Genomic DNA, 15,474 nt, shown 5'->3' on the forward strand with positions numbered 1-15,474 from the left:
CTCTCTATCTATATATATATATATATATATATATATATATATATATATATATATATATATATAAAGGAAGGTAAGGCATTTGATGATGTGACATATTTTTAAGGCTATCATTTTTATTTATTTATTTATTTATTGATATTTTTTATTATTATTATAAATATCTAATTAATTATAAATTAAATAATAATCATATAGTTACAATAAAGACAAAATGAATGACTTTCTGAATTCTAATAATTACGTTAAAATTTTTGAGTTTCCTCCGCTTGACTCATACAAATGAAACCACAATATAGTACAATATTTTTGGTTCTTTTGAAAACTTATGTTTATTAATAAAATTTAATGCATTGAATATGAGTTACTAATACGGGTAAAACGTTTTATTTTTTGGCCTTCAAAGGAGACATTAAAGAGTCATGAATTATTTACGTTTTATTTATCAAATCATTAAAGATTTCAAGTATTAACATTCGTTGCTAAATAAGGTCCTCAATTGGCTCTTCGATGATCAATTTATCACTATAAAAAGTTTTTTTTGAATCGTTTACATAAAACATAACTGTACTCTATCTTTTCTTTTTACATTTTATTTGCATTGTTTTCAGACTATGATTAGTATTTTCAGAGAATATATTGTGGTTAACAATTTATGCAGTAAGTCAAATTTTATTTTAAGTGGTTATTTTCTTCTTTGAATGTATATTTATAAAAAATTATTCTTTTATCTCAAATGAATTTATATTAATTTGTTTTTGTGAATCAACAGATTACTTTGCAATTATATAAAATACGAACAAATTTATGTAAGCAGTAAATTTAGATTATCATATAAAATTTCTACATGTTTTATAATAAATAAGAAGAATGACAATTGGCAACTGCATGTATACAATGGGCATTGGGTGTTCATGTTTTGTTTGTGTACTCAAGTTTCCCTGTTTGTTTGTGGATATATTTGTTATATAGTATGCATGGAAGTCTTGGATCCTCATATTAAATTGTATTCTCTTCAATTCTAAATAAATGACATACTTAATTTTCTTTATCTGAATATTTTATTTGTTGAACATTTTATAATTATCTTCAAATTTTTCTATGTTTGTTATTTTTCTTTTTATTTTTCATTAACATAATTTTATGTGCAGATTTTTTCTCTATTTCTTCTTCTCCCTCTTAATTTCTACAATTAGTGTGTAGTGTTGATTTTTTTTAATTTTGTTTACAATGTTTTTTAATTTATTTTTGATTTGTTATTTTTTGCAAGTTGACATCTTAATTTTTATGTATTTATTAACTGAACATTATTATTTAAAGGTAGCAAGAAAATAGTTTGTCTTTGATATTTTTTATATCTTATTCAGTGTTCGACAATTATGTTAGAGACAATTAATCTTGATTCGCGTTGAAAAATTTATTATGGAGATAAAACGCTCCCAATCAAAAGCGACCTAATGCTCAAGGCTCGAACCTAAAATTTCTGAAAAAGGATGAAAATATTTGCCACTCCACCCTGATCTTTAATTGTGAAGTTGACCAACCTCACGTAGTTATCTTTTTTTATTTGATGCATGTCAAGCAATAATTAGACGTTTTTGATGATGTCTCTATGTATTTAAAGCTTTATGATACTCCCTTGTGTTTTATGCTTGGGTACTTGAATTAACGAATTTTATTTTAAAAATTAAGGTCTTTATCTAAAATATCCTTATTTAAATGTTGTATACATCATAAAACTTTCAGATTGAATTAGAAATATTTCTAGAGCAAATTGGTGAAAAGGAACTCAATATCTTGATTTTATTATGTTTCATCTTTTAGAAGCTAATTTATTTCTGATAGCAATCAAAAGTGATAACGACAGTGAAGATGAGATCAACAATGAATTTCATTTAGGCCGAATGCATAAGCAACTTTTTAAATTTGTCTGAATTTTTTATTTAGATCCCCAAATTAAAAGTTACACTATCTATTAAATAAGCACTTAAATTAAAATCAAATAATGTCTGTTGAGCTCACATTATTTTCTTTCAACTAACTCAAAAAATAGAATTCCGTCAACTAATAGAACTAAAATCATAAAGGATGTTTTCTAAAAAATTTACTAATTCATTTTAAAACCGTGCGAAGCGCGACAAATTTCACTAGTTTATAATACACATAAATTATATCTTCGGTCTTTAGAAGTTAATTACACTCTTTTGAAATGATTTAACTTAATTATATACTAAAGGCCAGTCCGATGCATGAAGCATCGCACGTTTAGAGTTTGTGTTGGGAAATTACAATAATATTACAACTGAAAATTACAAGTGAAGAAAATAAAAATTATCTTCTTCTTTGTCTTCGGCTACGGCGCGGATATCTCGCTCTCTTTAAAGAGATTCAAGCCCATTGCAGCAAATATTTTCACCTGTCCAGTAGTAATCTTCTTGACTTATTCCCTCCAGGATACAACAACTTTTCTCACAAACAACTCAACAACTCTGGACAAGAGTTGAGTTCAAAGCTCCACAAAAAGAACACCTTCCTTCAGCTAATAAACTCTCTTTTTTTACTAACTTTTATGAAATCTATATTATCTTGTGCATGTGTAAAAAAAAAATCATTCAAAACCACCTCTATTTATAAGTGAAGAAATCTTCCGTGCAATGAAAAGGAAGATAAACGTGGTAGATGAATGGCATAGAAGTTACAAGAGTTACAAAAGTTAGATTACAAGAGTTACAAAGGTTACAAAAATAAAGAGGTAGAATAATGGTGGATGTTATAAAAGTTATATGAAACTTATGTCCACATTCTTCCACCACTAACTATGATGTTTAAAGACACAAGTATGAATGAGAAATAGTTGCTTCACCTCCCAAATAGTGGAACGTATGGAGGGGCATAAAGTGCCGTTTAATCATAGACAAATCCAGCAACGGAAGTGCATGGCTAAAAGAAGTTACTGCACAAAAAATATAACTTAAAAATAATTAAGGGCACTTATGCTAAAAAAAATAAATGAGCAGCCCACATCCCACTTAACAAACAAATAAAGAAAAATAATATTATAAAATACTAAAATGCTTAATATCCATCAATCCTCCACTCATTTTAATATTAATTCAAGAGAGTCTACTAGCCGAAGGAAGACTATCATGCATAATAAAAGTGTGATCTATATTGAACCTCTACTTAGTAAAACAGTAATTTTTACTCCAGAGTCGTAGTGGTCTCAGACTTAAACTATGACTGCTTTGGAAAAAATAAAAAGTTACTGCTTACACATAATAGTCAAGGTGTTGACATGAGTTTTATAGCCAACACATTACAGCCTTGTGTTATCCCGGTTTTAATGAGTTTCTTTGAGAATAAGCCTAATTCTCATAGGAAGCGACCTACCTCCACACTCACATAGGTGAAATCCGCCGAGAGTACTCCTGTAATTTAGCACCCCACTCATACGAGCTACAGATTTTTATTAAGATTTTTTTAAACTTAACCTCACTCACATTACAGGTTAATATGCACTCACACCATAGGAAGGGATAAAAAAATAGTGCATTTTTCACAATAAGTCATCATGTGATTCGTTTTTTCCATTGAACTTGGTTATAGGATCTCTACTCCCCCAGATTGGGTTTTCTTACATATGACTCAAGTTTCAATAGGCTTTAGTCCCATCCCCCTAGATGTACTACAGACCTTTTCTCTTGCTAAGGCCTTAGTCAATAGATCTACAAGATTATCACAAGATTTGACATAATCAACATTAATGGTATCATTTGTCAAATATGATCTCAGATTACTGTGTTTTATCCTTATAGGCCTGGATTTATCATTGTAATAATGGTTTTGAACTCTACCAATTACAGCGGTGCTATCATAATGAATTAAAATAGGAGGAATTGGTTTTTCAAAATAAGGTATTGGAAATAACAAATCTCTCAACCAATTCGCTTCCTCACTAGCTGAAGCTAAAGCAATTAGTTCAGCGTCCATGGTAGAGTTAGCAATTATACTTTGCTTTTAGACTTTCAACAAATGGCACCACCACCCAAAGTAAAAATATAATCAGTAGTGGATAAGGAATCACCCGATAAAGTGTTCCAATCCGCATCACAAAAGCCTTCAAGTACAACAAGATATTTTTTATAGAACAAGCCACAATTTTTTGTTCCAGTTAAATATCTCATTACTTTTGTTATAGCATATCAATATTCATTACCTGGCTTGCTAGTAAACTTGCTAAGTACTCCTACTGCATATGCAATATCAGGCCTAGTGCAATCAGTTACATATCTCAAACTTCCAATTATGCTAGCATATTCCTTTTGATTTATAACATCATTTTCACTTTCAACGGGAAACAAGTGAGCACTAGAATCAAATTGAGTTATAACATGATTGCAATCAAGGAAATTATATTTTTCAATAATTTCTCAACATAATGTGACTGGTCAAGAAAAATTTCATCACATGTTCTAGTTATTTTTATTCCTAGAATAAAATTTGCCTCACCAAGATCTTTCATATCAAAATGGTTTCTAAGAATATTTTTAGTTTCTCCAATAACATTCATATTAGAGCCAAAGATCAATAAATCATCAACATATAGACAAATAATAATATGTGAATTATTCCAAGACTTATGTATATGCACTTATCACACTCATATATTTTAAATCCATATCAATCATGTAGGAATCAAACTTTTCATGCTATTGCTTTGGTGCCTGTTTCAAGCCATATAGGGATTTATTAAGTTTACGCACTTTGCTTTCTTGGTCAGCCTCAACAAAACACTCGGGTTGTTTCATGTAAATCTCCTTATTTAGATCTCCATTTAAAAAAATAATTTTTACATCCATTTGAAGAATTTGTAAATAAAAAATTGCCAAAATAGAAACTAAAATTTTAATGGATGTAATTCTCGTTACCAGAGAAAAAATATCGAAATATTTTAGGCCTTCTAGTTGCTTAAAATCTTTAGCCACTAGCCTAGTCTTATATTTATCAACAGATCCATCCTATTTTAATTTTTTACGTAAGACCCATTTACATCCAATTATTTTACAATACGGAGGTAAATCAACTAGTTTCCAAGTTTTATTGGAAATTAGTGATTCCATTTCATCATTTACAGTCTCTTTCCAGAAAATAGCATTATGTGAAGACAAAACTTCATTTAAAGTGAGAGGGTCATCTCCAATGTTAAAAACATAATAATCAGGACCAGAATCTTTTTTTACTTTAGCTCGTTTACTTCTTCTTAATTCAAAATCATCATTTTATTTTTTATTTTTTAAAGTAGAAGTAGAAGTAGAAGAACTAGATAGTTACAAAATATTTTCTTTAGTTCTTAGAAGCCCATTATTTTTAGAATCAAAAGAGAATTTATTTTCATGAAAAATAGCATTATCAGATTCTATTATCACACCATCCTCAAGATTAAAAAATCTATAGGCTGTACTATTTGAAGCATAACCAAGAAAAACACAAGTAGTAACTTTTTTACCCAACTTGGAGATTTTAGGGTCCATTAACCTTACATAGGCTAAGCAACCCCAAACTCTTAGATAACCCAAATTTGACTTATTACCTTTCCACAACTCAAAAGGTGTTAGTTTGGTCTTTTTATGAGGCACATGATTCAGCACATAGCAAGTAGACAAATGAACTTCCCCCAAAAACTTAAAGGTGTACAAGACTCAATTAACATGACATTAGTCAACTCAACCAAAGTTCTATTCTTCCTTTCCGCTATACCGTTCGATGCAGGAGAATAAGGAGGAGGAGTTCATGAATTATACCTAATGATCTAACAAAAGAATTGAACTCATGTGATTCCTATTCACGGCCTTTATCACTTCTTATTCTTTTTATTTTTTCTATTAAACTGATTTTCAGTTTCATAGAGAAAAGTTTTAAAATTCTCAAATGCATCACTTTTATTTTTCATTAAGTAAACATATGTAAACTTAAAAAAATATAGATAAAACTAATAAAATATCTATTTTCTCCACGAGTTAAAATTTCACCAAGTTTACAAATATCACTATGAACTAATTCTAATAAATCAATTTTTCTTTCAACTTGAAAATAAGTTTTTTTTTTTTGTGATTTTGGCTTTACTACAAACCTCACATTTTTTAAAGTTCTTTTTTATCACTGAAATTAATCCTAAACTACTCATGATTCTCCCATAACGATCATTTATATGACACAAATGAGTATGCCAAAAATTAGTTGAAGAAAGCATATAAACAAAAGTAGATGTTTTATTCATTTCAACATTCAACTTGAACATACCATCACATGCATACCTCTTTCCCACAAAAATATTATTTTCACAATTACATACTAATCAGATTCAATAATATGTTTGAAGCCTTCTTTATTAAGAAGAAAACTGAAAATTAATTTTTTTCTCATGGAGGGAGTGTAAAGTACATCTTTTAGTATAAATACCTTTCCAGAAGTAAAACTCAACTCGATATCACCCATTCAAAGTACTTGAGTTGTGTGTGAATCTTCAAGCATGATATTTTGGGATCCTCAAAATTAGTATATTTTTTAAATCAGTCTTTGTCATAACAGACATAACGATTTGCACCAAAATCAGTCCTCCATCCATCAACATTCTCCACCATTGTAATGTCTGTTATCATTGCCACAAATGGTTCTTCGATAACATTTGCCTGAGGTGTAGGCCCACGTTTTTTAAATTTGCAAAATCGAGCAATATGTCCACTTTTGCCACAGATAAAGCACGTTCCTTTTTGTTGTACATGTTAATTTTTTGCTTGGTTGTTTCCACCATTATTTTCCTTGGGATATCTATCATTATTTTTCTTCAATTTTTTCTTCTTATGCTTCAAAGTAGTATTTTTGTTAGTTCCAGGGGAAGTATTATTCAAAAAAGTTAAATTTACCTTCGGTGTGATGTTGTTCTCTTCTGTTTGCAAAAGTACATCTTGACTCCTTGCCTCTTCTTCCATGCAGATTCTCATTATCAAAGTTTCAAGAGAAGTTTTCTTTTTTGCTTGTGTGGTATAGTAGTTTGAAATTCCTTCCATGAAGATGGAAGTTTATCAATCATGCCACAAACAATAAGGTTATCTCCAATTTTGACTTCCACGGACCTGAGCTCTCCAACAATCATTATGAAATCCTAAGCTTGGTCTACCACTGACTTGTTGTTCACCATTTGAAAATGAAAAAATCTGCTAGCAGCATATTTTTTTGCTCCCGCCTCTTCAGTGTCATACTTACTCTGCAAGACTTTCTAAATTTTCTTTGCACTAGAGTAAGTTCTATCATAATAATCATAAAAATTATCAGATAGACAATTAAGTAAAAAATATCAACACTTTTAGGAGTCACCATCATATTATTCAACTTTCTCTTGAAGAGAGATAAGTTCATCGTCGGTCATAGCAGAGTTATCTACTTTATTAGGATTTTTCTGAGTTAACACATAGGAGATATTGAGAAGACTTAAGCAGAAAAATATTTTACCCTTCCACCTCTTAAAGCGAGTACCATTGAACCGAAATGGCTTGTTAAGATCTCCCAACTTGACATCCGCGGAATTTCAGTTGTTGGGCTTGAATCTCCGTAAAATTGTTGGTGAAATTACAATAATATTACAACTGAAAATTACAAGTGAAGAAAATAAAAATTATCTTCTTCTTCGTCTTCGGTTGAGGCGCGGATATCTCGCTCTCTTTAAGGAGATTCAAGCCCACTGCAACAAATATTTTCACTTGTCGAGCAGTAATCTTCTTGACTTGTCCCCTCCAGGATGCAACAACTTTTCTCACAAAGAACAACTCAACAACTCTGGACAAGAGTTGAGTTTAAAGCTCCACAAAAAGAGCACCTCCCTTCGACTAATAAACTCTCTTTTTTACTAAATTTTGTAAACTCTATATTATCTTGTGTATATGTAAAAAAAAAAAAAAAACCATGTAAGACCACCTCTATTTATAGGTGAAGAAATCTTCCATGCAATGAATAGGAAGATAAATGTAGTAGATGAATGGCATAAAAGTTACAAGAGTTACAAAGGTTATAAAAATAAAGAGGTAGAATAATGGTGGATGTTATAAGAGTTACATGAAACTTATGTCTACATTCTTCCACCACTAACTATGATGAATGAGAAATAGTTGCTTCATCTCCCAAATAGTGGAACGTATGGAGGGGCATAAAGTGTCGTTTAATCATAGACAAATCCAGCAATGGAAGTGCATGGCTAAAAGAAGTTACTGCATAAAAAATATAACTTAAAAATAATTAAGGGAACTTATGCTCAAAAATAAATGAGCATCCCACATCTCACTAGCAAACAAATAAAGCAAAATAATATTATAAAATATTAAAATGCTTAATATCCATCTAGAAGGGGAGCCTTGGAGTAACTGGTAAAGTTGCTGCCATGTGACTAGGAGCTCATGGGTTCAAGCCTTGGAAACAGCTTCTGACAGAAATGCAAGGTAAGGCTGCGTACGATACACCATTATAGTGAGGCCCTTCCCCAGACACCGTATATAGCGGTAGCTTTAGTGCACCGGGCTGCCCTTTTGCCCTTAATATCCATTAGTTTGGAAGGGTCATACTTTAAGAGGTGTAATATATGTAGCCAAGAAATCTACCTAGACATAAGAATCAATGACTGATTTCACAACTCGAATACATGACATCTGGGTTGCATGAAGACGGCTTTGTTGTTGCTCTGAGGCTCCCCTTAATTTAACTTATATATACCGACAATATAAAAAAAAATTCTGCGCTATCACATTACCTAAAAGAAACTCATAGAGTGGATTAGAGTCCCATACTGGTCAAAGAATAGACTGGTGCCCTGTGTATATGAACTTGAGTAATTATCCCTTCATGAGCTAGCTTTTAGGATTGAGTTAGGTCCAAGTACCATATCTTACATGGTATCAGAGCTAAGTTCATCCCTATTTGATCTCCCAATCCACACACCAGTTGTTCCTTGGCGTGGGGAGGGGGGGGGGGGGGGGGGGGCTAAGCAAGTTAGAGCCTCGCATTGGTTGGAGAATGGATTGGTGGTCTACTTATATAAACTTGGATAATCCTCACCTTATGAGATAACTTTTGGAGTGTGAGTTTCCTACCTAGGTCAATCCTCGTTTAAGCTCTTGATCCATGCTCCAGTTGGGCCTTGGCATGAAGGGGGTGGGATGGGGGGGGCGTTAGAGTAAGGGTCTCGATCATATTGGTTGGAGAATGGATAGGTGGTCTGCTTATATGAACTTGGATAATTCTCACCTTATGAACTAGCTTTTGAGAGTGTACTATCATTCAATGGTTAGTGAAACACACCTCGACTAATGTCTGATGGTGTGTGTACTATACCCTCTCTTTTATTTAAAAATTCTGTCACGTTGCACTCTATGTAGAAAAATAATTCCACTGTGGCAAAGTTAAATTAATTGATATTAGGTTAAAAGTTGCGGTTAAAGATTAAAACTAACTACTGTCTGAATTAATTTTGTTCTGCATTGCGACATTTGACAGCTTCCTCTCGACCTTCTCAGCTGTGCTCTCGCCTCAGTCATCTGTCAATATCTTTGGCTTAGTAGGGGAGAGTTTAGGATTTTAAAGAAATCAATTGAAGACACAAAAATAATGAGTCAGCTACTAGAGTCATTATATATGTCAGAAGCGTTTGCAGACAAATATTTGCTAGTCAACGTCTAGGTGTGTTTTGCTAATCTTCGAGTGATTGTTCAGATAGCAAATTCACAAGCCCAATAGTTCACGTATGAAGATCAAAATACTGAGATAGTTTAGGTGTGTTTCTTACTCTTAAATCTTTATGTTAAGTGAAATGACCAACATGAAAAGTGAAGAAAATTTAAAAAGTTAAGGTGTGTACCTGCATAGCTGTATAGGGCTAAGTTAACAGCAGCTTGGTGGCCAGAAGTTACCCAAACTATTGTTGCGATAATACCAATTAAGTCATATTTCTTGTCACCATGACCAACATTTTTGATCTCTGACCACCAAGCTTGGAGTTCTTTATCAGATTCAATAAGATTTGTTTGTGATAATAATGGTTAACATAAGCTGTTACCCATTGTTTAAGTGTGTCCCAAAGTATTAAACCATCATTAGCAAAAGGGTAATCTTCTATTGTTAGTTTCAATCCATACGGTGCATTTGGATCTTCCTCTACCAATCCCCTGTAAATTTTGCACAAAATAACATGTTAGTGGAAGTAGGGGCACAATATCCAAGCCCTTTTCGTCGAAAAATTATACTATATATAAAAAGTTAAATTTTTTAATATTTATATTGTTGTATAGTACCAATGTACAAAACATGTCTTGTTTAGATAATAAGGTTGTCTAAAAGTACGATGTGGTTAAAATTATTTTTTATGTAAATACAACAGATGTTGAACCTTTTTGGCTTCATGTGTGTAGTTTTCATATTTCGAATCTCTTCAACGAAAATTCTTATTGCACTCGTGACTGTTCTCTTTTCCTACCTGAATTATCACCTCAAGTATCAGTTGTTCCCTTTTCCTACCTGTTCCCTTTTTCTTCCAGAATGATTGTGGTAGTTCAGATAGGAAAAGGTAGAAACTCATAGTTGAGGTATGTTTTCGTACATAAATGGTGATATGTCAAGTAGAAAAAGGAAATAACTGATAGTGAATTATTACCTGCTAATAAGGTTTTGTGGGAGTGCCTCCTGATCAAATCTCCATTCAAGATCATAGGCAAAAGAACTCAACTCCATTGCATACTTACCAGGGAAAAATGAAGTCTCAATAATGCCATTGGTATTAATAAGTGCTTCTCTAGCTAAGGCATTTATCTTCATTGTATATCTAAAATGAGGATACAATAATCTGTATATTGGGTGCATTGCACTAAGTTGTCTATTTGTTGCTATAATGTATGGCTCTGTAGCACAATGAGTTCTTAGCCTGCAATATTTTGGAGAAAAAATTTTCCATAAAATTTTCAGATACAAAGCATAGAGAAACAATGAAGAACATAAATCAACTAACATGGGATCAGTGCAAAGTCTACAAGAAAGAAACAATAATCAACCACACATAGTGCGATCGAAACACAATAAGCAACAACATCTGATAGAAAACCTACACACTCTAAAGCAAGACAACACTTCTACCCAACTAACCTTCTAATCTAATACACAACCTCCATATTCTCCTATCTAAGGTCATGTCCTCGTTAACCTGAAGATGCATCATGTCCTGTCTAATCACCTGTCTTCAATATTTCTTTAGCCTACTTCTGCCCCTCCTCTTACCTACTATATCCAACCTCTCGTATCTCCTTACTGGGGCATCCGCACCTCAACTCATCAAATGACCAAACTATCTCAATGTCGCTTCCCTCATCTTATCCACCCCGAGGGCTACTCCCACCTTATTATGGATAACCTCATTCCTAATTCTATCACACCTAGTATGGATACACATCCACTTCAACATCCTCATTTCAGCAACATGCGTCTTCTAAACATAGGAGTCATAAGTTGCTTATAACTAAACTAGTAAAATTATTCGCGGTTCGCGCGATTATAAAAAGTTTTTATTAACGATCTCTTTAATAAATTTAGATAAGAATGGAGATAAAGTTTTATATGCACATACATAACTTAATTATGTATGTTGATGAAATCAAATATAAATATTCTTATTACAAAAATAGAGCTTAGAGAAACTTTATTTTCATGAACAAAAAAAAGAAAGGTATTTTTTAAAGATATTTTTACTTTTGATTATATGAAAAATACATAGAAAAGTATATGAAAAACCATTGTAATTAGCATGATATGGGATGACAAGAGAAAGAGGTCTCTTTAAAGATTTAAATTGATTGTTAAACTTGTATTTAGTGAGGTTTTTAAAGTAATTTATTAAATAGGTTATAAATAAAAAACTGAAAAAATATCTCAAAAAATGAAAAAACAAAAAGCATCAAAAAAATGAGAAAAAAAATTAGGAATGTAAGTCATAGAGAGGTGTCACATCACCTCCTTTATGATAAAAAAAGATAGTCCAGTTGAAGTTTACTAAATAAAATCTATTTATTTATATATATACAGAAATTAAAGATTACATTAAATTTTTCAATTGAATACCACATTCAATATATATTAAATTCACAAAAAAATAAAGCAGAAAAGTAGAGAAAAGAGAATTAAGAGGAATTAGAAAAATAATATTTGAAATGATTTCATTACACATACCAAAATATTTTGTTATTAGGAAAAAACCCTCTCCTGTTTGGATTTAATTTAAATTTTACCTTTTCTGTATATTTTTTTTAATTATTTGTTTCATGTTGAAAAGTTTCTTTCATATTAATTAGATTTTAAAAGCACTTATATGATTATCCATGATGCAACATGCATTAATCTTGAGTTAAGACTGTCAACGTAGATTCAACTTTTCGTTATAATTTGTTTAGTTCTATGATCTTTTATAAGCAATTTTTATTTTTGTACATCATATTCTTACACATAATTAAGAGATTTGAAAATAAATATATTTTCTTCTCTTTATTTTCTAAGTGATGGAGAAATTTTAATTCTGCTATATGGTTATGACTAATTGATTTAGATCTAAATTATAGATAATGATTTATATTTTTACTCAAGCTATATTGTGATGAGTTTCAGAATTTCCATCTCCATATTAGTTCTACCTATTATTGAAATTGACAAACAAATAAATATTTAAGCTGATATTTATATACTCGCACTTGCATTGTAAAAGTGTTTAAAAGTTATTTTTGGCTTAGAAGCACTTCAATAATTAAAAAATAATTCAATAATACTAAAAAGATGCTACGGGAAGATTTCTCAAGCATTGCCTAATATAAATCCTTCATTTACATTGTAAGACATGTATTTATAGTATGATGTCATGTGGTCATAAACAAATTAAGCAGCTTAAAGTAAATGAATCAGCCGTCAATAGAAAGTGAATACGAAGATCATAACATAAAAAGCAAAAGGGCACCAAAAACTATGAAGGCATCCACAATATTCAAGTTAGAAACAAATACCATAAAGAATAACAACGACCAAATATGCTAACGTATCGACCATGTCGAATGTCTCTTCTTCAACAAATTCACACTCTTTTTGAAGATAAACAAATAATTTTTATTTCTTTTTGGTAAAAATTATATATGAAAGTTAAAGAATGAAAATTCTAAACAATACATAATGAAAGAAATAGACTTAATCTTGATGATGGAGGAAAAAAATACTCATAATGCCTCTATTTATAGGACAAAAATATGAAACATCAAAGGATATCATGAATATTACTTAATATAATTTAGGAGTTATGATCATCAAAAGTCATGGAAGTAATGAAAATAAAGACCATTAAGTTTGTATATTAAAGAATATGAATAAATGAAATAGTAATTGATATATTTATTTTAATTGTTAAACAAATTAATTGACTCATGAAAAGAATAGAGGAAAAAAATAAAAAAAAATCTCAAAAAAAAAGAAAAAAGATAAATAGAAATGAAGGTCATAGAGAGGTGCCTCACCACCTTGTCTATGTTCCTCCTTTATTATTATATATTGATTTGCTGAAACTAAAATTGCTTATAATTTGAAAAGTGATAAGTTGCACCTTATGTAGGTGATTGACTTATCACTTTTGGCTGATTATAGCTAAAGTACTTACGATGTTTATCAAAAATTCTTATTAGCTGATATGTAAAGAGTGAGTTAACAAAGAATTTTTAAGTTATATGCATTGTCGGTGTGAGGAGGGACAGATCTACCTTATAATTGTATGTAGTATATAATTTAAATCAAGCATAAGAAATTTAACTAAAAATGGAACTTATTTGTCAATAAAAAACCTTATTAAATTAATCGAAAACTAATTGACTATCCATTGTTCCTATTCAATTTTATAGTTGGTGCTAGGTGTATTGTATACATAAAATAGTGGCACCCCTAATCTTTTACGAAGACCTAATTAGTTTTAAATATCTTTTAGATGACCTGATAGTTCAAAAAAATCTTTACTGAAACGTTGTATATAGCTCAAAACTCATTAGCGGAGTTCATGTATCACCATCCCTTACCAGTGACTAACAAGTTGGTGATAGCCAGAGTCATGAACAAGAACATGAGCTTTAGCCAATTTCCACAGCCAAGCACCAGTGGCATTCCAAGTATTTGGGACATAAAATTGCTTCCATTGAGGCTTGTCATCTACTGGTGGCCTAGTTAGCTCAATAGCCAATGGTCTCAATGTGCCATCACGTGTCAAGAAGAACAAAGTTCTTGATCCATAAATTACTGTCCCTTTAAGTTCATTCACTTTGTTCACATATGGCAATAACAAATCATGATAATCTAGGATGAACAACTTCTTTTGTTCAACTGCCTGCATTGGTTATGTGTATCTCAAGAATTAAATTATCAGAAGTAAAAGCTTATAACAGAAAAAAGGATACCATAAGGTACAATCTTGAATTTTTGACCCCCTTATCAAATTTTTTAAAAAATGACACATGTTGCCCATCAGAAATAAGTTCTAGTTATAATGTGTGCATTGATTTCGTGTTGTTATGAGGCAAGAATACGAGACCATTCAAGTAAGTTACAAAAGTAAATATAATATAATGTGTTGCCTATTGATCAGGGTGGGAGTTTCAGTTGTATTGAGATGTGAACAATTGAGCAATGCATGCAACTTTTTCCTATGAGGCAGAAGTTGTGGCAAATTGAGAAGATTCACTATATTGTAATGCCTTGAACTCTGGGCTCATAGGCAAAGCAAATTTATGTTTGATGGGTAACGAAGGTTAAACCATTTACTAAGCTGGGTCAAATATACAAGACCACACCTTATGGACTTCATTCTTGCCAATCGCCCTATATAATCATGTAGAAGGAAACTTGTCTGTGGATTATTTTCACCACATGGTTTTAAAGAGTGACCTCAAGAAAATCCATTTGTGCAAATAAAAGGATCCAATTTCAAAACATATATAATAATTTGTTTTTCATACAATTCAAAAAGCCAAATGATTTGTTTATCCTCTTCAACAGTCATAAATCCTCCTATTTCAAGTTCAATTGACTCTTTTGTGATTGCTGATTCAGGAGATCCATACACTTCAGGGTTTAGCTTTCTCTTTAGGGTCCATTCCTGTATTTTCATGAAGTACATAATTTAGCTCAAAATATTTCAAGAAATAAATTGATATTTTAAACAAAATATATATGTCCTAATTTATAACGATTGTTGGGTACGCTTCTGTTGAAAATATTTGGGATTAGTTTGTTAAATTCACTGTTCCATTGATATGTTTTTACTACTCCATTAGGATTACTGTTTTCTTAAGTTAGTTATGAGTCGGTTAGTTAGTTAGTTAAATAATATCAGTTGTATAAGAGCTGTGATGGTGAGGTTGTTGAGTTAGTCAG

The 15,474-nt window shown here is 31.1% G+C and overlaps 1 pseudogene; it reads right to left on the reverse strand.

The window, feature by feature from the left end:
- The window catches only part of LOC107842811, an 18,482-nt pseudogene extending 3,265 nt beyond the window's left edge, over positions 1–15,217 (reverse strand).
- Positions 15,218–15,474: the final 257 nt, after the last annotated feature.

This window comes from Capsicum annuum, chromosome 1 (genome assembly GCF_002878395.1).
Source record: "Capsicum annuum cultivar UCD-10X-F1 chromosome 1, UCD10Xv1.1, whole genome shotgun sequence".
Classification (NCBI taxonomy): domain Eukaryota; kingdom Viridiplantae; phylum Streptophyta; class Magnoliopsida; order Solanales; family Solanaceae; genus Capsicum; species Capsicum annuum.